This window comes from Ursus arctos, unplaced genomic scaffold, assembly GCF_023065955.2.
Source record: "Ursus arctos isolate Adak ecotype North America unplaced genomic scaffold, UrsArc2.0 scaffold_7, whole genome shotgun sequence".
NCBI lineage: Eukaryota > Metazoa > Chordata > Mammalia > Carnivora > Ursidae > Ursus > Ursus arctos.
In genome coordinates, this window is record NW_026623089.1 from 59,288,760 (window position 1) to 59,314,494 (window position 25,735).

General features: G+C 42.3%; 1 pseudogene; it reads left to right on the plus strand.

Moving 5' to 3' along the window:
• The window catches only part of LOC113259288 (prothymosin alpha-like), a 62,245-nt pseudogene extending 55,274 nt beyond the window's left edge, over positions 1-6,971 (plus strand).
• The last annotated feature ends 18,764 nt before the right edge of the window (positions 6,972-25,735 follow it).

Consider the following 25,735-nt stretch of genomic DNA (forward strand, 5'->3'; position numbering starts at 1 on the left):
TAATAAGGCATCATTTTTTGGTAGACAAAGGAAAACAACATGAGAGCAGAAACAGACTCTTTAGTGTGAATTAATTTATTCAACAAGGGAGGAGGAGGAATCACCTCCAACTAGGGCAACTTCAAGTTGTAATTAAGAGTAACTCTCCATGCTGTGGGCTGAGTGACATCTGGTGTCTATCCTGGAATCAAAACAAGTCATCAGTAAGACACTTTAATTAGTGCACAAACTCCCTACTTCACGATAGTATTGCCGGATCCCCAGAATAGGGCAAGAGGCCAAATTTCGATGCTTACCCCTTTTTCAAACTTAGAAAAGCATGTTACTCTTTCTCCAAAAAAATGTAATATTCCCTTTTCTCTTCGGGTGACATGCCAAATAAAGGCTTTCACATTTCAAATAGTTATTGATTGAACTGATTTATGAATAAAAGGAGATAGAAGCAAATTATTAGATGGATTTTCCTCCTGCTGCTTATGATTTGATGTGAAAATGCTTTTGCATCTAAGCCAAAACAGCTCAAGTCTGCTATCTACAGCCAGTCCCTTCCCGCATAGAAAAGTCCACCAGTATCCTTTGAAAAAACATGTCACACTATAGGTCCAGTTAGAAAATGGAGACATGCTTCCTATGCCACATCCAGGTGAAGAAATTAAGGCCAAAATGACACTCTTTAGATGGAGCTGAGTCTTACTCCTAGGGAAATTTTCAGACTTAAAAGTGAAAAGACACCCATTAACCTGTTGAGAAAAGCTGCCCAGGGCTAAGAGTAAAGGCACATGGGTTTTAGGGGCAGCTCTGCCACTCACTATTTACTACAAGCTACTTATACTAAGCATACTTTGAAAAACATTTGAGGCAGCAACCAGTAATTCACTGTGTGCCTTGGACAATGCTTTTCAGTTCTCTGGGCCTCAGGCTCTTTATCAGTCCACGTGACCAGATGGGGCATGCTCCAAGGTCACTTCTGACATTCAATCTCTGATCAATTATCAGCATCACCAAGGTGGTTTATATTTGCCCAGCAATTTGGAATTTAACTTTCATACACATCATTTCTTTCATTGACCCTTACAACTATCCTAGTTGGCAGTCATGACAGGTGAGAAAAGAGATAATCAAAAAGGTCAATAACAACTTATTTTTATTTGTCAGAATTATACCCCAGGTTTTCTTGCCATTTTTCCACTACAATCCTGAAAGTCTGAAAAATGTAACAGACTACAGATGATTCTATGAAAAGATAAGTTCTAGTAATCTTCACCTCACCTCTTACTGACTGAGCCTTGGTATCCTCATTTGCTTAATAAGAATGCTGGACTAGAATATTTTAGTGTCCTTTCCAGTTTTACAGCTGGATAAATCTATGAGACAAAGAGCAAGTTATTCAGCATGAAGTGGTATTACAAGACTCCAAATTTCTACAGCTCTGAGGACCACTCTGCTCTCACCAGAATAATAGCTGTTACATCTCCCATTGAGTCTGTGACTCTCTGTAATCTAAGTTACTCAATATCTCAGTATCTGAGATACCAAGTTGCACCTCGTAGGGAAGGCTTCTTCCAATTACCTACCTCTTTCCACCCCAGTTCCAGGTGTCTGTGCGATACTTTCTAAATCCCTGCCCATCCCAACCTCAGCTTCATGTTATCATTCAACGCCGGTTGTTCCCCTTCTCTACCATCTAAATATCATTTTTTCCTTTCTTTTACAGTCTTTGAGTTTGGCCGAGTTGGTGAAGGTCTATTTTTCTGTCACTTTGGCAAATGTGAAACCAGGAAGTTCAGATGTGAGCTGGCTACTGAAACCCAGGTACCAAATGATGAAGTTGACATTAAAAAACAATTTATCTAATGACTAAAAAACCTCAAACACTGCAGGTTGTTCCAGAGATCTCTGTTCCAGAGACATCTTATTCTCCAACTTCTTCATTTTTCCAACAAAAGAGTTTGTATGGGTTAACTGAAGGCAAATCAGATTATTTGAGGGTCAACCAAAGAAAAAAAGAGAAAAAAAACAGGGTAACCAAGCATTAATGCCTTTCCTTACCACAGTGATTTCCCAGATCCTGACACTTGGCCCACTGACTTCTACCCCAGGAGTTTCCTGATATTTACAAAACAAGGCAAATGCTGGGACTCTGGATTATTGAAATATTCTTTTCCATTTAGCATTTTAGTCATCTGAGGAAGTCCCAAATTTATCAATAAGTAGGCCTACTCTTGGATTCCCACCACTTATGTATACACACAGACATACAATGAGAGTTTTTAACCAAGCCCAAAATACCAATCACCATCATGTGCCCTGTGTATACACAGCCATAACCAGTCACATCTTGCTAGAAGCTTAGCAACAAGATGGAATTGCTGGGATGTCAGGGTCTAAGTTGTTCTGGCCAAGAGCAGTACTTCTCACCTCCAGCACTAGAGGTAAAGACTTAAATTGATACCAAGGACTTAAACTGATACCAAAGACTTAAATTGATACCATCTCCTCAGGGATCATTTACAACCTGAGAATAAAACCTTGCACTTACTTTTCCCTGGCCCAACTCTGCTCACATTCAGAGTGTCCAACCACATGGATACACCACCCTTTCTATTTCTACCTCCATAGCAATTGCCTCCTCTCAGAAACCCTAGTCCAGGCCAAATTATAATTTCTGTGGGCTCTGGGAGCAACTTTAAGCCAGATTCTAGTCCTGTCCCCCAAAATACCACCACATATATTTCCACACTGCTGGAGTATTGCTAAAACTCAGCCCCTGTTTGCTATTCCTGCCTCAAACACTATAAAATCAGCCCACCCACTTCCACCTGGCATTTAATTTTCTCTATGATCTCCCCAAACCAATCTCATCTCCCACTCAATGCCCTGCTGCTTTCCAAACTCCAAGCCTTGGTTGTTACAGTGTCCTGGGCATGAGCTGCTCTTTTCTCAGCTCTCCATGTAAAAGCCTCCTATTTCTGAAGTCTCAGCTCAAATGCCTTCTCCTCTAAGAAACCTTCTGTAACTGTTCCATCATCTACTTCTTAGTTTATGCAAAATTAATACCTCCCTCTTTTGTCAACCCACAGCACTTTATTTGTATCACTTCTAAATCTCTTATCGTCTGCTGCACATCGTATAATTATTTGAGAACCTGCCATGTCACTTTTTACTAGATGTGATGGTATAAGTATTGATGTTTGCATTTTCCATGGGATCTAGCACCGTGCCTTACCACAGTCTATGTTAGTAAACATGTATTAAGTTAGACCGTTCTCTCCCGGACATCCATTACTCTACATGTGATCAGCCTTATTTTTCCTCACATTAGTAATGAGTTCTTGCAGAGATGGGCAACATTTTTCAAAAATAGAGAGGGGTTGGGTGCTCTGTTCATTTTACTAGTTTATATCAGGAAAACATTGTCACAAATGACTTCAAGAAAAGCATCAACGGAGATGACTTAGCACCCAAATATTACAAGTTTTCAAGTCCAATCTCTGACACAGTATAGAAATTTCATCTCATCGTCCCTTAATATTCTCAGTGATGGGACATACTACCTCATACTGCTACTTTAGAAAGTGAAACTGTAAGTGACCTGAACAATTTTCCTTCATTGGAGGCAAAGGGTAAAAGTGGCTCCTCTCGGAACAGTTAGCCTGAGAATAATTTATGGCAGTTAATTAAATCCAAGCCTGATATTTTCTATTTTTAAAGGAGCAACCAATTATTTACTCATTCATTTCCCTTGGTGTGCTTAGGAGCACTTTTAAGTACATTGTCAAATGTCAAGCAGAGGTGAGTGGCAGCCTGAAATTAAAGCAGTCCCTCTATGCCTTTGGCTTAGCTTCTCTTGGTCTGCTGAGCACTATGACTTAGAAATGAAACCCTGTTACGCCCTAATGATCTCCACTTTTTTTCAGATTTCATTTTAATAACTTTATTGACATGTCAAGGTAGACAAAGTTGTCAAAGGTGGTATCAAATGGCCAAATAAATCAAAGCTTGATCTATCCTCATTTCCCATTGCTTTACTGTCTGTTTCTAACAAAACCAGGGTCCATTCACAAATCTCTGATGCTTTGCAGATGTCAGACAGACTTTCAGTATCTCCTTGAAGATTCTTCCTAGCACGTTATGGAACATATGCCTGTATTATTTCAGATCTGGGAGTTTGACTGGTCTTGAAACACTAGCCTCTAATGAAATATATTCAAAACTTTGGCTTAGTTCCTCACACAGTTGTACATGAAACTTTTATACAGTTTGAAAATGTGAGTGACCATGTTCCACTCCTATCACCATAGCAGACATTGCTAATCAATCATAGCCCTTATCTTAGGTTTCTCCAGAGAAACAGAACCAATAGGAGATATATGCATAAAGAGATTTATTCTAAGGAATTATGATATGATATTACATGATTATGGAGGCAACAAGTCCCAAGATCTATAGGGTGAGACCCAAGAGAGCCAATGGGTTAGCTCCCATCTGACTCCAAAGACCTGAGAACCAAGACAGCTGATGGTATAGTGCCAATACTAAGGTAGGCTCTCTTGAAACACAGGAAGAGCCAGTGTTTCAGTCCAAGTCCAAAAACAGGAAAAAGCTGATGCCCCAGTTCAAAAGCAATCAGGCAGGAGGAATTCTCTCTTACTCAAGGGAGGGTCAGCACTTTTGCTCTCTTCAGGCCTTCAACTAATTGGATGGGGCTTACTTACATTAGGGAGAACAATCTGCTTTACCCAGTCTGCCAATTTAAATGTTAATCTCATCCAAAAACACCCTCACAGAAACACCCAGAATAATGTTTGACCAAATATCTAGATACCCCGTTGCCCAGTCACATTGACAAATGAAATTAACCATCACAGCCCTCTTTCCTGATGAGCCCAGAGAGGCTTCAGCCTTCATCAAGACTGGGCCCCAGTCAGTCACTCCCAATCAACGAGAGTTGGAACAAGAGCTAAAAGCTATTTGCTGTCTCAGAGTCTAGTAAAAAAGTCATACTAGGTCACTGAAAAGAATAATAAGAGCACTAGAGCTAGTTTGGTCTATGGTTCATTAACCTCAATATCCTATTATAGAGGCAACTACAAAGGAAGGACTGAGGGAGGTATCAGTGTCCGCTCTGACACCAACCTTAAAAGCTATCTCCCCTTAGTACTTCTAATGGATCTGCAAGTCATAAAATTTACCCAAGGCCATTTTGAATTCGAGTTCACAAATGAGTAATAACTAAGCCAGCAGAAGTCTTCAGGCGTGTGAAAGGGTGGGGCTAGCTCTTGGCACCTGACCGATAAACATTGCATTGAGATTTCTTAACACTCCCCATGTACAAATTTGAGGTGAACGGTGCTTTCATTTTATTTGCTTTGCATTTTTATTTACAAAGCCATTCTTTCTGGATTCAGAATCCCCCATGCAGAACCTACAGACGTAATATTTTTGTCCCTTCATGGTTAACAACCAGGTACTGAGTACCTACTGTGAGTGACATAAGTTATTTCATTTGCAATTTCCCAATTACACACCACACACACACACACACAACACATGTGGAATGCTTCCCTCTCAGGATAGCGTTGTGACTTCCTGTCTCAGTTACTTTGGTCTTTAGTCTTTACTAAATAGCCACTTTCCAGTGAGGCCTTCTGGGCCACCATGTCTAAAGGGGCAAATCATCCTTACCATCCCTAATCATTATTTTCCCTTTCCTGCTTTCTTCTTCTCTTTAGCACTTAACACCATTTAACATAGTCTGTAGTCTTATTTTTCTTATTTACTGTTTTTATCCATCACTAGGATGTAAGTGGGTAAAGATTTTTGTCTGTTTTGTTCATCACTGAATTCCCAGAAACTAAAACAATGCCCAGTACATACTAGGCATTTAGCATTTTGAAATAAATAAGGAGATAAACACTCTGAAGTAAGTATCATTATTACGTTTTACTGATGATAAGGACACACAAGTGCAGAATGATCAAAAAACTTGCTTGAGGTCATAAATACTTCCCCAAAAATGAAATGGCAGAAAAGAGAGGTGGGGAGAAAGAGAGAGAAATTACCCTAAAAATACTTTTATGCATCTAGAAACTGTTTCAGTCAGTGGACCATAGATGCATTGTACTTGTCATGCATCTAACACACATGTGGAACCTCTGTCGCTGGGCTTAGCATGTGCTCCTAGGCATTTGGTAATTCTTTAATGACTAGCAGCTCTCCTCCAGGAATCTATGTCTAATGGTGTGCCTTAAGCAAAGGACCGCAGCAAATAAATTCCAGGCAGGTAAAATGTTAATTTCATTCAATTACATAACAACAAAGACTTGCATTTGTAAAACTCTTAACTCTTTTTTTAGTGTGCTTTCACACAGATTTAATTAACATCACCTTTGCAAAGTGGACTGCACTGGTAGTATTTTATGTCCACTTTACATTACAGAAAACAGAAAATCAAAGCTTCCGTGTGATTTGCTCAAGATCCTACTTCACGTGGGGAGACAGCCCCACTGGCTGCTCTGAAAAGCCGTCTTTGCATGATTCCCAGTCCCGCTCAGGGTTCGCAGCAACCACCTCTGCCACCACGGACTCCCGAAGCTTTATCGCTAGAGTCCTCCAACTCTCCCTCTCTTTCTAACCGGCTGCATCGGGTCCCCAGTGTGCCCCACCGTGTCAAAGGCAACCGTGGACACCAGCTCGAAGATGACCACCAAGGACTTGCAGGAGACGATACAGAAGGTGAGAACGGAAGAGCTGCATCTGCTCATGGGAAGGCTCAAGAGGCAGGTGGGGAGCAGAGGCCAGCAGTGAGGCAGATGAAGAAGAGGAAGAAGCAGGGAGGAAGAGGAGGAGGAGGAAGGTGGTGAGGAAGAGGATGGAGAGGAAGGCTTGGCAGCTACGGGCGCAGGGCAGCTGAAGATGATGAGGATGACGATCTCCACACCAAGAAGCCCAAGAACACTGAGGATGACTAGACAGCAAAAAAGGAAAAGCTGAACTTCATGAAAACAGAGGCTACCATGACCTATTCAACCTCCGCTTCCCATATCAGACTCTAAACATGGTCACCTCCAAGTGGACAGTCCCAACCAGCTAAAGCCACAATGGGAATCAGAATCTGGGGGGCTAGGGGGATGCAGAAGGGTGAGTCAAAACTTCCAAGGCCCTGCCTTCCTTTATTTTTTTTAAAGATTTTATTTATTTGTTTATGTTAGAGAGAGCACATGCACATGGGTGAACAGAGGGAGAGGCACAGGGGGAGGGAGAGGCAGAGAATCTCAAGCCTACTCCCTGCTGACTACCAGAGCCACCTGGGGCTCCATCTCAGGACCCTAAGATCATGACCTGAGCAGAAACCAAGAGTCCCATGCTTAACCAACTGAGCTGCCCAGGCACCCCATTCTGCTTTCCTTCTTAAAAGTACTTTAAGAAGGAAAATTTGTTTGTATTTTTTATTTACATTTTGCATTTTTTTACATATTGTTAGGGATCGACCTTTTTTTTTTTTAAAGATTTTATTTATTTATTTGACAGAGAGACAGACAGCCAGCGAGAGAGGGAACACAAGCAGGGGGAGTGGGAGAGGAAGCAGCAGGCTCCCAGTGGATGAGCCCGATGTGGGGCTCGATCCCAGGACCCCGGGATCACGCCCTGAGCCGAAGGCAGATGCTTAACGACTGAACCACCCAGGCATCCCAGGGATCAACCATTTTTAATGATCTCAGATGACGAAGCAAGCCTTCCAGATTGTTCTCTGTCCTACTTCTGACTTGACTTGTAGTGTGACCATGTTCATTATAATCTCAAAGGAGAAAAAAACTTTGTAAAAAAGCAATACAAACACCAACAACAAAAAATCTTATTCCTAGCATTGCAGTAACTTTCTGTGGTATGTACTTAGCTGTATTATAAGTAGTGGGTTTGTAGGAGATGGTTTAAAAGGCCAAAGGTAAAAGGTTTCTTTTTTTCCCATTTTTGTCTATGATGTTGCTGTTTATTTACATATTTATTTATTTGGCCTGTTTGATGTGTGTGTAAAACAATGTCCAACAATAAACCAGAATTTGATTTTGCTGAGTTGCTCTGAACAAACAAATAATAGCACTGAAGCCAGAATCAGGCAAAGCATGGTCTTCAATCAGACAGGCCTGGTACTAAACCCATACCTTGCTTCTTCTAGCTGTGAAACTGGGTGAGGTTTGTTAACCTCTCTGAATATCCATTTCTTTATCTACAAAACAGGGACCCTACTCCCTCACTAGGCAGTGGTGGGAAACAAATGACATCATGTACCCAACGTGGGAAGCCCAAGGGCAGGGACAAGAGAGGGGTGCCCCAAATGTTACTTCTCAATCCTGTCCCTGCCCTGCTCCCCTGCTTTTCTCCCTGCCTCCTAGCCCATGACTCTTCCAACTAGAACAATTAAGTAACTCTGGATGGAGACACATTTTTGATGGACTTCTTTTAAAGGCTGGTGCACATTTCGGTGAGTTTGTCAGTAACTCAGAGAATTCAAGACCCGGTGGAGTATTTTTCAGTTTAAATGCCAGATGTCCTTCTAGGAGGCCAAAGCATATGTGATTGGATGCGGGAGCAGCTACTGACTTTCCCAAATAAAATCTAAGATACCATGGTTTTGTTGAAGGTCTCCTGTGAGAAGTATTTTTCACAATAAAAATGCAGTTCTCTGGTAGCAGGTTACCATGCTCCTAATGCGCTCCGAAGAACCATCGGTTTTATAGCTCATTGAACAGATTCATTTTGATATTAATTGGTGTTCTCTCCTCTTCCGCCTGCAGTGTTTATATGCACAGTATACCCTTCAATAAAACATGCTTAACAACAGGGATCCGGCGCTGCAGTGTTGGTGACAATGGTTAGTTAAAAGCATGGAGCTTGTTACAAGCACATAACATGATTGGGTGGTAAAAATTGAGGCCATTTTGAAAAGCCAAAGGACTCCTATTAATGGTTTCCGAAGTCTGACTCCACTGGGGGATTCTAAGGAATGCCTTTTGTTTCTCCGGTGCGGTGGAGATGAGCGTTCTCATCACTGTGCACACCCGCACACCCCCAGGATACACAGTGTACATTTGACATCCACGGACCCCGTGGAAAGGGACTCTGCTATAGTTGGTAACCTGGTGGTCAACGGCTATAATGGACAAACTAGTATCTGTGCTGTTTCTGATCTCCATAATACATCATTCTGAATACAGCAGCAAAAGTAACCCCAAAGGGAACAATTATATTAGGAAACGAAACATAAGCCGTCAATTGCTTTCTGGCGAAACCGTAACCTTTCCTTCTGAGCGCTGACAAAGCTAATAAAGCTTCGAGCTTGACACGACTTCAGGCCGGTTTGCTGCACACTGCTAGGCCCAGAGCTCCAGCTCTGTGATCGCCTGCTGCCGCTCAGGCCCGCACCGCACGCCACGGGCCTGACCACAAGCCCTTCCCGCCGTGACCCGCCCGTCATTGCCGTATGCGAGCAGTTTATTACCGTTTTAAGGCCTCTCCCGGCAATCGTTCACACCCCTCCCTCTTCCCATAGTCACCTTCCCACAGTCTACACATATAAAGGCTTCGCTTACCAACCCCTGCCCTGGGAAGTATCTGGCTGCGGCTCAGAGCATCTTCTGATTGCACAGGAGTCCCCCATCGATAAAGTATTTCCCTACTAATGTCCAGACTCTTCTTTTTTTCTCTTTTGCTTTGACAACCGTAATATTTGGCTAACATCTCCTTTCCTGATTCAAAATCTCAGATTGACAGCTTCCTCAAACAAAAATGCAAAGGCAAACAGGTGCACTCACTACCCTGGTTATTGGATTAATTCACTCTGATTCACCACCAGGCTCTAAGCTGTCTGAGAACAGAAACCACATCTTGACTTTTCCTCATTTTCCCCCAGCATCCAGCACAATGCCGAGTACAGAGTAGATATTCAGTGTATGCCCTTTGAATGAATTAGCAAACTCCTTTCAGTCAATGATACTTGCTTACTGTCGGTCAAGTACCAGGCACTGTTCTTTTTGCTTGAGACGTGGCGTAAACCAAACAAGCGAAAGCACATGCCTTGCTGGAGCCATACTATAATAACTATAATAAATAAAGTCGTACTGTGTATTACGTGATACCAGCTGAGGGGTCTGGGGGCTCAGGAGAAGAAGGATCAGGAATTAGGCCATAGGGATAGAAGAGGTGCCATTTTAAATACAATGGTTAGGGGAGCCTGGAGGAAAAGGGGACAATTAAACAAAGACTGGAAAGAGGGGAGGAAGTTAGCTATCCAAAAATCTGCTCCCTCGAGGAGGAATAACTGGGGTGGGGGCCCTAAAGTGAGAGTGTCCCCACTGTATTTGAAGAACAGGAAGGAGACTGACTCATAAGGGCTGAAGCTAAGTGGGCAGGAGAGCATAGGAGGTGAGGTGTAACCAGAGCGTAGGTCACAGAAGGCTGCACAATCCTGGTAAGGTTATGGCTTTTACTCTGAATGGAATGGGGAGCTAGCACAGGCTTTGTGCAGAGGAATGATATGAATCACTTGCATTTTCTTTTCTTTTTTTTTTAAGATTTTGTTTGTTTGTTTGTTTATTTATTTATTTATTTATTTATTTAAGAGGGAGTGCAAATGAGCACAAGAGCAGGGGGAGGGGGAAGCAGACTCCACGCTGAGCAGGGAGCCCAAGCTGGGGCTCGATCCCAGGACACTGGGACCATGACCTGAGCTGAAGGCAGACGGTTAACCGACTGAGACACCCAGGTGCCCCAATTCATGTGTATTTTCAAAGGACCACCTCGGCTGCTCTGTTGAGAACAAACTAGAGGGAAAGACAGTAGTAGCAGGGAGACTACTCAGGAGGCTCTTGTAAGAACCGAGAGAGTTGAGGGTGGTGGCCCTGGCCAAGGCGACAGCTGGAGGGATGAGGAAAAACAGTTAGACTCTGGAGATTGAAGATCAAACAAGCCTATTTTTGGATGTTCACATGCACCTATTAATATTTATATATAGGAAGAGATTCAGGTTATTACTGTAATGACATGCTTTTCCTTTGTATTCCAACCTGAGAAGAGAACAGGATAGCACGAATTGACATGAAACCTGGTTATACCTATGGGAATGTATTGAGCATGTAAATATCATCCAAGATACAAGTCAAGGCGGAAAGAAAAATTTTTTAAAGGTTGAAAACTTCACTCCTGAACTAAAGTTCCAGGCATTTGGGCTGAGCCCAGCTTCTGCTCTGGCAGCCAAATTAGCTTATTTGGGATTCGTGTATTGGCTTCATTTTCAATGTTCTGTATAAAGAGAGCCCCTCTTTGGAAAATCCAGGCATGCATGCTTTATTGATTAAATACCACAGGCAGTTGGAAACACATTTGGGGAAATGGAGGCAGAATTCAATGGAATGGCCATCTGGAAGTGTAGTGTAGAAGGTTAACTACCATAGAGAAAATGCTTTCTGTGTTATCTCTCTTCAGAGGCCTTGCACCTGGGCCATTCTGTGTTGGGCTGTACTTTTACCAGTGCTTAGACCTTTCTGGGCTGAGAAGGCCACTGGAGAGCAGCCTCATAGAGTCTATTCATTCTGAGACACTGCGTTAAGAAATAAGCTGACAAAAGATCTCCAGTTCTAAGATTTATGCTGGTGGGAAACAGTAATGCATTTCAATGAGGAATGATATATCCCAAAACATAACTTTTTTCATTACACTGAGGTACAAAGTTACTATATTTATTAGATTTTTTTAAAAGTCATAAACCATTTAGAGCCATTATCTTACAGACAGATTTGGAAATGTCATACAAGGCTTCCATAGGTATAAATTAATACACAATCTTCACTTCAAGTGAAACCTCTAGGCTCCCCAATGAGAACCAAAGTCATATTTTAACAGAACACCATGTAGATTTCAAAGCATCTTAGTTTTTGCTCACCAGAATTGTAACTCTTCACCCAGAATAAAGCATAATTGTTTGACAATGGGGGGGAGTGGGCAGCAAGCATAGTCTTTCTGTATACTCATCTATAATGTGTGTACGGAGTATGGCCATTTGGATTACAAAATATTCTTACTTATATTCTTTAACTTAATCCTTACGACAATTCTGTCATACAGGTGTCACGACTCCCATTTTACAGGTAAAGAAACTGAGGCTGAGAGAATTTAAGTGACTTCCTCAAGAGCACATAAGAGATAAGAGACAGAGACAGTATAACCCAAGTATGTCAGACCGTATCAGTGTTATCAAGTTCTTTAAGGTGCTCCAGGGTTCAACACATTTATTTTTGGAATAAATACCTTGCAACACATCCCTTGGTAGATCTCACCATGCTTACTATGGCTACACTTGGTAGCTAAGAACCGCTAAGAGAGGGAAGATGGTATCTTCTATGTGTCCCTCCAGATTTACTCTCCACCCTCCTCCACTATGCTCTGTGCCCAGGGACACTGACCTGTGGAGACTCACTCGTCAGGCTCCCTTGCCCTCTTGATATCCACCAGGATTGGTCAAGGGGAAGGAAGGCAAGAGGATGAGCTGATTATTTTTTTCTTCGTCTTCTTCCCTGCAGGGTTGCCACAGATGGTCTTCGTCCTTCAAACAGAGACGACAGCTCCGATAGGAAAACTCTCAGTGTCTCCAGATACCGATAACCTCTCCACCCTCTCTCTTTTTCAAGGTTAGGGATGGGAAGAGTACGTGGCAGTGACTAGCCCCAGGGTCCTGCACTACCCCTAGTAATTTTATACATCCCCGCCCTGCTTTTCTAAATAATTCTCTTTTTAAACTCTCCATAAATTATCCAATTTAAGTGTGCCATCTGTCGCCTGCTGAGACCCTAACTGACACAGGGGGCTTCTTGGTGATTTTGCTATCATAAAAGGGATTAGTGGCTAAATTCCTCTGGAAAATAATTCCTAAGCAAATGCTCCATTAATGAGAAAAAGCTGGTATTGATACAGAGGAAATGAAGACAAATGGCGTGCCATAATAGAAGCTTCACAAATGTGGTGGATCCTGACAGGGTGGGGTGTGCCAGTCACCTGTGAGATAACCAACTCTAACAAGGGCAGAGTGACTGGTCAATCCATCTCTACTTCTCAGGCCGGCCTCCCCCACACACCCAGGACAACTGGTCAATGTCTCCTATTGGGAGAAGCAGAGGACCACATGGTAATAATATTACAATGAATAGAAATCATGCCAGCTCTCTCATACACCTCATAACTAACATAATTTATACATACGGAATTTGAGGATCAGAGAAGTTAAGTAACTCAGTCATCATCACACAGCTAGCAAGTATAAGAGCCAAGGTATGAACCGAGCTCTTCCTACTATGAAGCTCATTAGATTGCTCCCTGAGACTGGTCCATCCCAGAACTCCGGTTTCACGGCTTGATTCCTATATAAGACTTGTTTCTGACACTGCTTCCCACTCTGGCTGGATTTCTGGCCCTCATCTTACAATAGAGCTTTGGTCCTCCATTTCTATCATTAGATCAGTGATTAATCCATGAACCCACCTCATTGGATACACTCCTCTTGCTCAGCTGGGTTCTACGGTGGCTCTGCTCTGAAATACAATAGCTACATCCTATTGGTTTTGTTTTGGGGTTTTTTTGTTGTTGTTGTTTTCCTTAATTCCACATTGCTGAAACCAAAACCCCTCTCAGACACAAATCGTATGCCTTAAAAATCCATTTTATTTCCAAAAATTGTCCAGAAAAGAATTACACCAAAGAAGAGTCGTAGATAACCAACAGCTTTCAACAGCAAAGGCCAAAGCCCTTAAAATGCCAACTTAGTGGCCAGAATTTAACTATACCCCTTAAAAACCACCAGCCCTGAAAGTTACGTGCAATGGTTAAATCCCAGAATTTACAGAGTCTCCAAGATTTAGGGAAGAGTGCATATAAGAAATAAGTAAATTCCCAAAGCATCCAAATCCAAATTATCACTTTCCTTACCAACCTGCTCATCTCTGAAAAAGCACCATTGCTATTTTGTTTTGCATTCATTTTTTTTTAACTTTCAAATTACCACTAAAACTTCCAAAGTTGCCAAATAACAATCTTCTGATATTTGTCAAATAGGTTGTAAGCTCTTTACTGGGACCTAGAATAACTAGGACCTAGAAATTTTTAAGTGAATAATAAGCCCTAGGCTCTGGGCTAACTCATCAGAAAAAACATTGTCTATCTTTATCTGGCTTATTTCACTTAGCTCAATGCCCTCCAGGTGCAGAAAGTGGAAAAGTGGTTTCCAGGGGCTGGGGGTGGGGGAAATAGGGAGAGGCTGGTAAAGTGGTACAAACTTTCACCTACTAACATGAATACAACTGAGGATGTAATATAGCATGGTGACTATAGTTGATAACACTGTATTGTATAATTGGAATTTGCTAAGAGGGTAGAATTTAAATGTAAAAAATAATAATAATAAATCTGTGAGGCAATGAAGGTGTTAATTAACTAGATGGGGAAATCTTTTCACAATGTATAAGAAAATCATCACAATGTACGCTTTAAATATCTTACAGTTTTGTCAAATATATCTCAAGGAAACTGAAAAAAAGACACTGCCCCCAAGATTGCATTCCTGCTCCAGAATTAGAGTGGGACATGAACATTAAAAGGGAAATATAATTCTCAGGAGTTTCATGCAAGGATTGTATTTTCTTCTTTTGACAATCATTTAAACATACACACAAATTGTGTTCCCTTTCGTCGTGATTTGTCTGATAGCAGATTCACCTGTGGCGCTCTTTGAAAGGATAAATTTCCAGACACTGCTCCAGGCCCCTCATCAGAATCCTTCACAGGTTTCCTAACCCCAGTCCTCTAATAACAGTGACATTACCCCCTGAAGGCAAGGGGACCCTTCTCCCCAAAGATCTCCTGTGATCATTTTCACTGATAGCTCTGACAGCCTGGGCTGGCAAATCGAGCCCTAGAGAGTAGACACAAAACAGTCCACCTTGAACCACACACCCAAGAAAGAGAAGTTACAATCAAGAAGTCCTTTTTTTTTCTTTTTTTTTTTTTTTTTAAGATTTTGTTTATTTATTTGAGAGCAAGAGCACAAGCAGGGGCTAGGGCAGAGGGAGAGGGAAAAGCAGGCTCTCTGCTGAGCAGGGAGCCAGATGCAGGGCTCGATCCCAGGACCCTGGGATCATGAACTGAGGGAAAGGCGGATGCTTAACTGATGAGCCACCCAGGCACCCCAAGAAGTTGTTATTAACAAAAGCATCTTCATCTGTCTCCAGCTGGACCCTTTCCAGGGCTTTCTCCCTTGATCCTCACAAGAGCTCTGGCTGCCTGAGAGACATTTGCACTTACTTTCTCCCTGGGGATTAGATGCTAATGCCCGAGGGGAAGACAAAAGTCACCCATGGTCAAAATTACCTTATAGGGCTGACTTGAAGAAGACATTGTATTGAAGACCAGCATACCATCTTTCCAGAAGTGTGACACCGCATTAGAGGAGGGGACAAGGCTAATTGGGTAGCTGGTTGTGCTGAGGAGCTACGTTGTTGGGAAAACAGGGTTCATACGGTTATGTTTATAATACGATTCCACGATGCCTCTACTCTACATGTGAGAAAGCTGACACTTCATGCCACGTATGTAGCAGCTGGCCTTTGACTACCAGAGAAGAGGGGTAACCACTAGCACCAGGACCTCGTCTTTCTTGATCTGAAATAAAAGAGAACTTAGGATGGAAAGGCAGTCCCATGTGCCACGCACACTGATGTGGGTTAGAATGTCATTTCCTTCTCATGTAAGAACCGTGTTATTTCCACCGTTATAGAGAGGAGAAAATCAGGAGTGCAGAAACATGAATACTTAAACTAGGGGTGGAGTCAATGTCTCGCTGAAGTCCTTGCCATGGTGAATCACTGCACCTGGAGGGCCTCCTAGAAACATCTGACAGTGGGTCTACTAACATCCAAGCCACCACGTCACAAGGCGAGAATGGTTCCAGAACTGCTAGTCAGCCAGCTGGGAGGATTGCCACCACTATTCAGTGGTACTAGTCCCTCACTAAATGCTGGGAGGTTCCCCAGCCCCATAGCCATTGCCCTAGAGTTACCCCTACTATTAGGGAATTTAAAAATCATGCTTTTGTCTTTCTATCTATAAGAGAAAAAATGGAGAATTGCCTAACCATGTCCTTCATTTTGAGAAGTCTCCATAAATGTGTACACACTGAAGTTCATAAACAAATTTGTAAGTGAACCAGACAGTTTTGCACAGTGTGGAGTACGTACTGCACAATTCATAAGTGGCGTTTTGACAAAGTGCCAAGTTTCCAGTGCTTCTCATTTTATCCCTGTGACAAAACTAAGCTATGCTCAGTTCCCTCTGATGTATTACCCCCATGAATAAAAGACGTTCCTTGACACTAATTCACCCTGCTTCTTTGGACTGCCCATCATGCCCTCTGCATTTGTCTGGAGAGCGTGTGAGTTTCAGAGGAGATGTGGTGTCCCAGCCAGAACTCCCCATTGATTGCACTGTACAGGAGTGCTTTATTAAGCAGTTGGTGTCACCTGCTAATGCAGCATCCCAGGTTCCAGTACGGCTGTAGATTTGGTGGAGGTGGGAATGGGGGGATGGCAAGTTTGGCAGTAGGGAATGCTGGCTCTCTCTCACACTCAAAGCACCAAAACAGTCTCTGAGAACATTTATGCTACTGAATAAAGAATATCCATGTAAGTGAGAAAAATTCATGACTCCTTTTGGAGACTTCCCAAAGCTTTCTAATTAACCAGTTAATGAAGGGAGGTAGTCACCAACTTGATCACTCTACTTCCCCTACTAAAGTTCAAAAGAAAAGTGGAAAGATAACTGGATTGAAGAGTCAGGATACTTGGGTTTCTATTTGGCACTGCCTCTCTCTGTGTGTCCGGGCCAATATACTTCATGTCTCTAGTCCTCGGTTTCCCATTTAAATAGATGGCATACGAAATAATTTTTGAGTAGTCACGCAAACCTATGATTTATGTCCTCTCCTGGACTTCATATTTATGCTGTCCTTTAAAGCATCCTTGTTAAGATGGTACTAGGGGTCAAATGAAATTATAGTAAGATACTTTTGGGTCAAGACAGATCATCTCTTCAACAGCATAGATTTCAAGGTAATTTCCAGCTACATTTAAAATATACTGAGGGATGCCTGGGTGACTCAGTTGGTTAAGCGTCTGCCTTCAGCTCAGGTCATGAACCCAGAGTCCTAGGATCAAGCCCCACATGGGGCTCTCTGCTCAGAGGGGAGCCTGTTTCTCCCTCTCCCTCTGCCTACTTGTGCTTTTTCTCTCTCTGTCAAATAAATAAGATCTTAAAAAATAATAAAATAAAATATGCTTAAAAATCTTTCCAATCACTACCGTGGATAAACTGTGGTCACAGTTTGGGTTTTAAAAGTTAGGGTCAGCCAGAGAATCAATCAGATGGGAAATACCTAAGTACACAAAATTTTGCTGACCATTATGACTTATTTTATAACTGGAACATTGCCGGGTTTTATTCATTACCCTCTAAAAACTGTCTTGTGAATAGAGTAAGAAATCTTTGGTGTCATCATGTTGGAAGGATACTTGCCTTCAAAAGGTAGCTCTCTATTCCCTCCCATGCACCTTCTTCATCTCATAATTCCTTCCTGCTTATTCCCTCCCAATTTATAGCCAATTTAGCAAAAAAAAATTCACTGACAAGATAATACCTTTTTTCAAGATGGCAGAACTGCCAAATCACATAAGAAAGACAAAATGGCCTGGCCCCGCAATTAGTCCCACGCTGAGCCAAGAACGTGCACTCACTAAATCCTGATCGGTTGACTGATTGATCTAGTGCTGGGGATCTGCCTTTCATTCCTATCCCACTGTGCTGAAAGGCTAAGAACTTGATGTTTCCCATTCAAATGACCTGTGTCTCTCTCCACCCAGTGGTAAAATCCAGGTGACAGCATTTCCCTCTAACACACTCCCCAGAATTTTGCAGGAACTGATGGGATCATGCCTGTGAATTATTCTGAGCTCTTCAGAAAAATCCATACCACCCACAGAAGGCCATGTGATTAAGAAGTGTTTACGCATGCAATAGAGGGCAGCAGTTCCCAGGGATAACCTCAGGAAATTGGAGAGCCAAACACACACAGGAGCAAGAGTACACCCGAGGAGGTTCATGCATAATGGATTTCTGACCAGCCATGAATAATACATTGTTCAAATTTTAAAATGCAATAAGTAAACTACTAGGTGCTATTAGTTATGTACATAAATATTTTAAAAGCTCCATGTAAATATCCTATAGTCACTCCAGTTAATTGTGATCAAAAGAACATATGTTCTCAAATCTACACTAAGCCAATGGAGGTGGTTTGGGAAAATGTAGGGCTGAATGAATTGAAGAGTAATTGCAAACCGTTCTTGGAGAATCTCAGATCAATTCTATTTTCCTATTCTATCACCTGTTTGGATGACTGCGAAAGATACTAACTACATGTAAATATTTTCAAAAAAAAAAGGAGAAAGCTTCCACAAAAGAAGAGGCTAATTATATCAAGTCAGACTCTCCAGCTTAGTCTAAACTACTAAAGCAAGTAGTTGAAAAGTTGAAAATGTGACTGTAGACCTTTATAGGAGAAAGGCCAGCAGTTCCCAGAGAACAGCCATTCAGAGAATGCCAGGCAGCACCCCCTCCCTCGCATGGGTCACCAGGAAGAGACATGGGATTGATGGATTCATCTCAGGCCTTGGTATTACCATCAACTTCATGCTCAGAAACTTAGTTATTAGTGTTCCAGAGATGATCCTATTCAGGGTAGGTACTCAGGCTAACAAAGCTCCCAAGAAGCTATTGTACACAACCAGAATGGCAACAGAACTATCAAGCAGATTGGACATTTGCATTGGCCTATCCAGTACATTCTGCCCTTGTATGAAAAGTCAGAATAGTAGGAAGTTGTGTAATGATCTAGAATAAGGGTTGGAGAACGTTTTCTGTAAAGGGCTGGACAGTCAACATTTTAGCCTTTGTGGGCCAGACAGTCTGTGTTTTAGCGACCCAACTGCAAGCCAGATACTGCCTACAGGCCGTAGTTGGCAGACTCTTACCTAGAATAGGGAAGGTTGACTATATGATTTATTGCTAACGGCTCAAATAGTTTTCTGTAGGAATGTTACTACTAGGTACTCTCTGTCTTGAAAAAAAGTTCTGATGGGCCCTGAGATATTTCCCTGTTTCTCTCTTGTTTGAGCTCTCCACGGCTAGCAACTTCATTTTGGAATGTTCTATTCTTTCTTTAACAACATTAATACTTCTTGTCTTGTAATTAAATTAAATAAGAAGCACATACTTTTTTAACCTTACAAACAAAATTAAAAAAACAATGTGAGAGATAAGAAATAGCTGTGATTTTCTTAACAACTGTGATGAAATAACATCCAGACCCTTAGTAAAACTGTCTATAGGGAAATATCAAGGGCCCCAAGTGCAATCCAAAAAGGGTTAGCTCAGGCTTCACTTAGTTTTACCGGGACTCAGATGACTCATTCCTTCTCATTTCACTGGGGTCCAAGTGCTAGGGAAACTCCTCCATGATCTTCCTTCCCCCGTATGTCACAGCAATACACTTGTGGTCGTAAAAATCAGACGTAGTGGACAGCAGGCTACAGCAGGCTTTTAATTTGTTTTGGTTCTGGTTGCAGAAATGGGGTCACTGCTACACCATGCGTGTCCAGGAGTCCCGGAGTTCAGCTTCCCCTAGCACTTGTGGTCCCTGGCAGCGTGCTGCTTCTCAGGTCTTCAGAGCTGCCAGTGGGCTTTAACCCTATTTCTCTGCCGCTTTAGCTTCTGTCATCACCGAGATGCTCCATCTGCTCCCTCAACGCTCTCCGAGCCAAATGGAAAAAAGCTTTTTCCCTCTTTTGACATGACACCACTCTCAGCCTCGGAGTCTACAAATGGGCCACGGATGCCCTGAAATTATATACCAGATTTTGTTTATGTAGCTGCGTAGGTTCATTTTTCTCAGGAAAAGGTACAGAGCTCTCCACAAATTCTCAAAGGGGCCAGTCACTGCCCCAAAATTGAAATGACGATCACATTGTAATTGATTAAAGTGGAAACGCATCCAATGCAGATTTAGTTTGTGCGAATCCAACTAGACGCACTCAGCAGAGAGAGACACTGAGAGAGAAATCAATTTAAAGAATGCAGGCAAATCCATCTGCCTTTGTACTCAATGAGCACATAACTGAGGTTGAGCCCGAGATGTGGACCTAAATCTGCAGTCCTCAACTGGGAATAAATACTCAACAAAACTGTAATATTTCTTTTAGCAACTACAAGAAGTGCATTAAAGAATGTGATTCAAGAAAGATACTCTCTCTGAGACCATGTTCACCACAGACCTCGAAAGAGAAAAATAATCTACCCTTTCTACCAGAAGACTGCATGTGCTTCCTTCCCCCCTCCCCAGCTTCTTTTATGTCCTCCTCCCTTCCCGCTGTCATGCCAACACCCTCCTCTGCCACCACCTCCTTAGAAATACTGCCTTTGGAATTCCATAGAAGACATCGTTCACATCACTTTTGGCTGGAAAATGTGCAATGTTTATACTTTCTCCAGACTCAGAATTAATTTACAAACTCGAGCTAACCTGTTGGAAGGGGGGGGACAAGATAGGATGGAAAGACAGGCAGCCTGAATTTGAATGTCAGCTCAAGCTCTCCATCTAGCTACCTGGTACCTTACAGAATCACCAATGATTCTGCATGCAGTGGAATTCTCACAGAACCCAGAGCATCCACCTGGGCAAAGCCCAGGGCTCCAGTAGCCCACTCAGAAATAGCACTTGAATAACACTTGGTAGACTAGCAATAGAGAGTCTCCAGAGGGAATAACTACTCTGGAATTTCTCTTCCCAGAGTCATGTCAAGTTTTTAGGTGGAAGTCACTGATATTATTATACTTATAATTTTAAGTAGCCTAGAATCCAAATCCTTCCATCCTCAAAGCTAAATCCAATTCTCATCTCTTCCCTGTAGCCTTTCCTGAAACTTCCAGCTCAAACTATTTTTCCCTATTCTCTGAACTCCATCAGCAGAGAAAATTGGAAGTGCACAGAAGTATTGTTCTCCAATGAAATGGAAAATTAAACTACACCAGTTTAGGACAAGCCAGTGGATTACAAAGGCAAAACAATGTCCTCTAATACCAAATTTCACTAATCCTCAACTCCTACCTTCTGACCTGGGGAATAGAGAATTGAATGAAAGGTCAGTTGGTAAAGAAACTAACAGCGCCCCTGTCAGCTGCTCTGCTGATAAAACACACTAATACTATTCCAGAGCAAAAACAGGCATGGATATAAATCTTTCATTTAAAAAATTATACATAGAGAGAGAGAAAGAGAGAGAAATATACATATACACACACACACACACACGCACGTACGCACACGTATACAATGTAATACATGTGTACACATATAATTTAATGAATGCCTAAGAGTGAAAAGATAACGAATGTGCATGCAGGATAACAGAGGTGGTGAATTAGAGTGGTCTGTGGACCTAGGAAGACACTCTCCAACACCAGGAGGAAGAGACACCCTGCTCCCCTAACGGCAAGATCCGGCAAGGAGGTGGAGATGCTAGGAGGGTCCAGGTCTATAGCACAAGGCAGCCCCAAGCACCCACTTGAGTGATGGAAGACTGAAACAATCAGTAACAGCAATCCAGTCACTGCAGGGGGCAGTAAGCCGGCCTCCCCAACATGACCTCAGCTGTGGAAGTGGAAGAAGTAGCAGCATGGCAAGACCAAGAAGGGAGATGGACCTCAGGGTCTTAGCTGTAGGGGTGACATTAGTGAGGCCACAAAGGAGAGAGTGAGTACCCCAGCTTCTCCTCCAGATGTGGCCAGGAGAGCTCCAAGCAGAGTCTTACCTGTGGGATCTAGCACTGTCGCTGGCTCATGGTAAGTGCCCAATAAATATTTGAGCAAGGGAGGGAAGGAAGCAGAGAGGGAAGTAGGGAGACAAGGAGAGAGGAGTTTAGTGATGGGAGCTCAAAATCAAATGATCTGAGTGGTCATGATGGATACCCACAAGCTCTTATTTGTCCTTTCCAAGCCTGCCTAGAAATGCCTAGCATACTACCATGGAGACATAGATAATCACAGAGCCAAAGATCTACATCTGGAGAAATAAATAGCAAAATGATCAATAAATGCCTTCTTAATATGTGTAGTCATTAAAGACAAATAACTATGCATAACCCAACCTGATATAAAAAATTCAGGCATAATAAATAGCAGAGAAATTGAAGATCTTTGAATCAGCCCATGATGACTCATTTGGTTTTTAGGAAAAAATGTCTCTCCATCACGGAGATAGTCAGCCTGTTTTCAAGCAATCTTTTCAAGCCTCTTAGACTGGGAAGAGAAGCATGCATTGAATTATGTCACATGAGTCACCTGAGTGTTTTTTTCTTCCTCCCCAGTGGGAGGTTTTCAAATGCTAAAACCAATCCATAAGTGCTTACAAGGTGAAACTCTACAAAGTTCTATAAAGAGCTAATCACCTCCCCCACACCACCATAAACACCTCCCTCCATCTCTCACCTAACCCCAAAAAGCATGGTGTAAGGCTGGTATGCACCTTTTCAGACCTTCATCCTCATTCATCTAAATGCATTTGCACATATTTACACATCTATAAGGCTTTAGTCATTTGATTTTCCCTAAGTAGACTCCTACACTTAATATGAAACCTGCTTTTTTCAACAAACAATAGATCATAAGTCCCCTTAAGGTATTGACTATAACCCATTATCTTTTCTTCTAATTCCTTTATGTATGTGCCACATATAGAGACACCGTTTTACATAAATGGTATCATAGTATATACGTAGTGGTACACAACCTTGTTTCTCTTTAGTTCTTCCTTTTTCTCTTCTCCCTCACCATCCGTGAAGACATTCCCTTCTCGCCCGTGACTGAAGGAGAAATACTTAGTGGGTGGAAAGTGGGCTTTTATCCACTTTTCCTCTTTCTCTTCAATTCTAGAACTAAAGGCCAAGTCGAAAGGACACCTGTCAGGTACAGACAAAGTCACACAAGCTCTCTGATCCTGTGAGTTGTGAAGACCTTGGTCACTGCCCACATCAGAGGGGACAGATGTGTGCACAAAGAATTCAAGGACCAGGTCAAGTTCAGTACAGTAGTCCAGCCTTAGCTTTAGGACGCACTCTGGGTTCCAAAAGAAGCGGGAAGCCAACTGATGAGATGTGAGCAATAAGGCAGCATCAAAAGGAAGGTGTTCCATGGAGAGGGCCTGTGCTCTCCAATAAAAGGGAAGGTGATTAGCACAAAATAATGGAAGGCCTGTTTAAAAGACACATCAGTGAGGTTCCAGACCACAACCTTCTTTCACCACTTTTGACCCCAAGAATGAGATAAGAAGTGATAAAGTAATGCCAATTGTAGTTCAAAATAAAGCTCCAATTTACTTATTACTTAGCGTATCATTTCCTTACCATTAATATATCTTGAAAAGTAACTTGAATTACACAGAATATATTTTCCAAGTCTCTGCTGCCACCCACAGTTTGAGCTGGGAACAGTGAGACAAAAATCCTCAGTATGCATGGAAATGACACTCTAAGTTGACTTCTATATGTATTGTTATACTGTATTTGTATAGTGTTTAATATATGATTACTTATCCTTGCACACACACACACACACAGTCATTTGGTAGGTGATGAATAAACAGGGTAACTCTTGAATTCAATTAAACTCACTCCATGTTTGGCACTTTTCCCACAACAAGTAAATCAGTATCATTGAAATTGGACTTGTCATTTAATTAAGCCTGAGCATTAATAGCCTCGTGGCCTCAGAGACAACTTTGTGTCTAACTGAACCAGTTTGGATTGTCAGAGTAAAGAGACAGTATTTAGAATGGAGATGTAGCAAATGAGACCAAATTACAAAGACTTCTGTCTAGAATGAAGATGCTGCAATATTCTTCCAATTGTGGACGAAGATTCTTTTCAGCTGAAGATCATACTGAGATCGAACACTCCCAATCATCCATGAGGGCAATCTTATTACCACCATTTTACAGGTAAGAACTAGAAACTCCAAGAAATTAATTATTCACTTCTCCAAAGCCTTCCACCAACTAGCAAGCAGTGTTCACATAGAGCTTTACAACCAGGTTTCCTTTTAAAAAAAAAAATAACGATAACAATGTTTTAAATTAGGTCAGAAGGTAAAGGAATACCAGAAAAAGAATTCCTCTTGAAGAATGTACTTTTATATAGAGATACTGTTTCTGTTGTGGGAGTCTTAACTCTTCTTAGACCCTTAACTCTCCGACAGCAGGTTTCACATGAACTAAATTCTAGCAATTCCTACAGAGGTCCATGAATTCCAGCTCAGTGACTGAGCCAGCCAAGCCCAACAATCCCTATCGGTCCGTTCCTGCCACTCCCAAACCACTCCAGGGAAAGAAAGACTTGTTAGCACTAGTTTGGGAAATAAACAATGCCATCCTTATAGCAACAGAAAATATTCCACGACCCCAGATTCCAAGTTAATGGGAAATCGAATCTTCCTCCTGGGCCTTCCATCCTCGATAGGTTCAGGAATCCCTAGGGGTATTTTCTAGCATTCTAGACCCAGCCCTGATTGCCCTTGCCACTTCAGGTGGAGCGGGAACTCAACAAGAGAAGACTCTCCTGTGACCACGGCCACTTGGGACACTAGTCGGTCCAGACAGTGCCTGCAGGAAGGGGCTGCTTTATGAGGCAAGTGGTTTTCTGACGGTGCCCACTGCTGTCATCACTTTGGTCTCAGGGAAGAATACAATCATGTTTCCTGTTTCACAAATCCTAACCTTAACCAACAGCACAAAGAGAAAGATACATACAGAGAGTAGTTCACAATCATTGTAGAGGTGCAGACCTGTGCTGGAATCCCTCACTGGACTCTCTGAAGGACAGCTCGCTTACCCACCTCAGAAATGCTCCTTTTTTCTCACTCTTGTCTGAAGGACCAATGTTAACCCCTCTTTGGGAAGGCTAAGAGTGAGAATTTCTGTTCTTTCGGGTCCAGTCCTAACGCCACCAAGGGGTATGAGGAGAAGGGCCATGGCAGCCGACGACAGTTAAGCCCCCTGTGAGACAATCACACTATAATCTCATATTAATTTCTCCCCCACAGCCTGGGTTATTTGGTCTTAAATGACATCCTGTACGGGACATTTGTATTGCAGGCATGGAGGGAATATGCCAACTCGGGCCAGACACTTCCCAGCCTGTCTCCATGAAGGTTTCAAAACACTGTGGCATGCAGACTGACACCAGCCCCCAGGTCACACTGCAAGTCCTTGGCAGAAGGAATCACCCAGGGATTGGCCAATACCCTGAAAGGCTCAACACGGAGACTCCAGAGCCGGTCCCGCCAGGTCCTAGCCTGTCTTCCACCTTCCTAGCTCTACACGATACTAGGAAAATTACTTGACTGATCTGTGGCTGTTAACTCAGCTGCGGAATGGAGAAAATGACGCCTGACTCAAAGGGTAGTTCTGAAGACTGACATCAGTGAGTACACCTTTCTTCAGAGTCATGCACAGAAAGCAATCTGTGAATGTTAGTTATTACTGTTGTTACCCAAAGGCAGTAAATTAAAAAATCAAAAACAAATTTTAAGAAAA